The sequence below is a fragment of the Triticum dicoccoides genome, chromosome 7A (genome assembly GCF_002162155.2).
Source record: "Triticum dicoccoides isolate Atlit2015 ecotype Zavitan chromosome 7A, WEW_v2.0, whole genome shotgun sequence".
In the NCBI taxonomy this organism is placed as follows: Eukaryota; Viridiplantae; Streptophyta; class Magnoliopsida; order Poales; family Poaceae; genus Triticum; species Triticum dicoccoides.
In genome coordinates this window covers 333,276,009-333,278,788 of record NC_041392.1, presented here as the reverse complement: position 1 = coordinate 333,278,788, position 2,780 = coordinate 333,276,009, and the positions used below count along the sequence as shown (strand labels likewise).

Genomic DNA, 2,780 nt, shown 5'->3' with positions numbered 1-2,780 from the left:
TCAGGAGGATGCGCGTGCGACAGGAGGATGGCCGTCCACTCCAAGAATCTGTTCCCGAATCCGTATTGGCGTAAAACCTCAAAGAGGAATGGCCATGACAGGGAATCAAAGGCGCGCGAGGTCAAGCTTGAGCATGACTCTCGGAGCTCCCAGTTGGTGCAGCAGCTTGAGTGACTGCTTGACAAGGACATAGTTGTCGTGCAAGCTCCTTCCCGAGATGAAAGCATTTTGGTTGCGGCTAACCAGGTTGTCCAGCTTGGCACCGAGGCGGATCGAGAGCACCTTGGCGAAGATTTTGGCCACAAGGTGTATCAGGCAGATCGGCCGGTAGTCGCGCAGCCCCTGGGCGTCGGCTTTCTTTGGCAGCAGCGTCAGCAATGCTTGGTTTGGCACCGAGGCGGATCGAGAGCACCTTGGCGAAGATTTTGGCCACAAGGTGTATCAGGCAGATCGGTCGGTAGTCGCGCAGCCCCTGGGCGTCGGCTTTCTTTGGCAGCAGCGTCAGCAATGCTTGGTTCAGCTTGTAGAACCCCCTTCCTCGCAAGTCATATAGTTGCTGGAACACGTCAAGGAAATCCTGCCTGATGGTTCTCCAGCATGCGTGTAGGAATTCTGTTGTGAACCCGTCTGGGCCTGGCGCCTTGCGGGCGGGGAGGCGCTTGACAGCCTCCCAAATCTCCTCGGCGCTGAACGGCGCATCAAGGTCGGCGAGGTCGGTCGGCTCGATGAGCTGTGACTGTTCCCGGGCGGTCGCCGTGCCAAGCAAGGCCTTGAAATGGGCGAAGGCCGCCTCGGCCATGTCAGTGTGGTCCGTGAGCACCCTGTCGTCCACGGCCAGGCTGTAGATGTGGTTCTTCTGCCGACGGAACGAGCACTGCCGGTGGAAAAAACTGGTGCTGGCGTCGCCGTCCTTGAGGTTGGCGATGCGGGAGTGTTGGCAGGCGATCGTGCGCTCCATGGATGCGAGCCCAAGGTAGGATATCTTGAGCTGCTTGCGGAGCCAGGCCTCCGGTGGCGAGAGGTTGCGCGATTCCTGGGCTTGGTCGAAGCGTGAGATGAGCTCCCGTGATATCGCCAGCTTGGCCTTGATGTTGCCCGTAGACCTGGAGCTCCAGCTAGTGAGGCTAGCCGCCATTGCCTGTAGCCGGAGCATGAGCCGGTGGAAGGGATCGACGTGATGCGTAGCGCCCCAGGCCGCGGTCAACACATCATGGAATCCGTCCAAGCGTAGCCAGTATTCCTCAAAATGGAACCGCCGGTGTGAGGTGGGCATGGGCGAGCGGTCCAGCAGCAACGGGGCGTGGTCCGACACCATAGCCGCAAGGCATCGAAGGTGGCATCCGCTGTGTGCGCGTCCTCCCAATCAGCGGTGCAAAGAACACGGTGTCATTCATTTACTTACTGGATTTATATACCCTTAGTTACCAAATTTATATAACTTAGTTTGCAGTACAGTGTCATTCATCCGGTCACTATAATATAGTAACTGGTACTATAATATAGTAACTAGCCAGAGAAAAACCTGACGTGGATCTTTGGAACATGGGGGCCAATGCACCCAAAATGGAAAAACAATTTTAGAAAAATCAAAAAGAGTTAAAAATTTCTGAAACTTCTTTGTAACAAACATGGTCAGAGTAATACTCATGTGAAAAGTTTTGCAGAGGAATGACTCATGGTATCCTTGGTGGATCGACATTATAAAAGTTACTACTCACGCTTTTTGTAATCTCAAATTTGTTTTCTTGGCGAAGGAGTCAGTCGAAGCTTTTCACACTAGCGTAGCACGGCCAGAGGCAGACCGGCGTTAACGGGGGCTTGGACTTGCGAAATGAACGCGTGACGTTGATGTGGGCTTGGACGTGCGGGGTGGACGAGCAAGCAGACGGTACCCAGCCAGAGATTATGGCCGATGTCACATGGCGGCAGGAAGAGCAGCAACGACTGAAAAGGCTTGGACCTGCGAGGTGGACAAGTGGGCGTTGACTTGCGGGGTGGAGAAGCACACAATAGCTCGGCTAGAGACAGCGGCCGATGTCAGGCGACAGCAGCACCCACCGAAGCGATGGATCAAAGCACAAGTTGCACGTGCAAAAAAATTGACCTATGCTCTAGTGCCATGTTAGGACATATGCAACTTGTATTTCCTAGGGGCCAATGGCCAGTACACACACACACACACACATGTGCAGGAAACCCCTCATACAACAGGGAAAATATATACATGGAACATAATATAACGCTAACAGCTAACATGGTCCACACATCACCGATACTAAGAGGTGTGCAGGGAGCGGAGATCAGGATGAGATTAAGGTTGTGCTATCTTAGAGCAGCTGTCCGACGTCGACGGCGGCGATGAAGGAACTAGGGCGATAAAACTTAACTTTTACTCCGGCTAACTGAACAAACCATAACGTGCGCAAGCGGATATGTTTCGGCATGATGCAGTAACAGTGTAACACGATCAAGCTTGCCGACGCCAGCAGATTGATTTTCCTACCGCAAATGGCAAACAGTTGCTTCAATCAAGAGAACAAGACACGGGGCCACACGTGGCCTCGTACAACAGGTACGTGTCCATGGCGGTTGTGCACGCGCGGCACAAGCACATGTGATTGCACGACAGCAGCAACGCACAACTCATAGCTAACCCGCCGCCGATACCAGTGCCTACACCCGGATGTACTGATGTCGCACCTCATGGAGGCACGCGTGCTGGTGAACCAACCCTGTTGGATGGCACGGACTAGTCGCTATTCCGCGAACTGTTGTCCCCC

At 54.0% G+C, this 2,780-nt stretch overlaps 1 protein-coding gene across 1 annotated transcript in view; it reads right to left on the bottom strand.

Moving 5' to 3' along the window:
- Nucleotides 1-2,780, bottom strand: part of LOC119333484 (exocyst complex component SEC8-like) — a 68,607-nt gene that overhangs the window by 22,821 nt on the left and 43,006 nt on the right. The gene's annotated exons all lie outside the window — the stretch shown is intronic.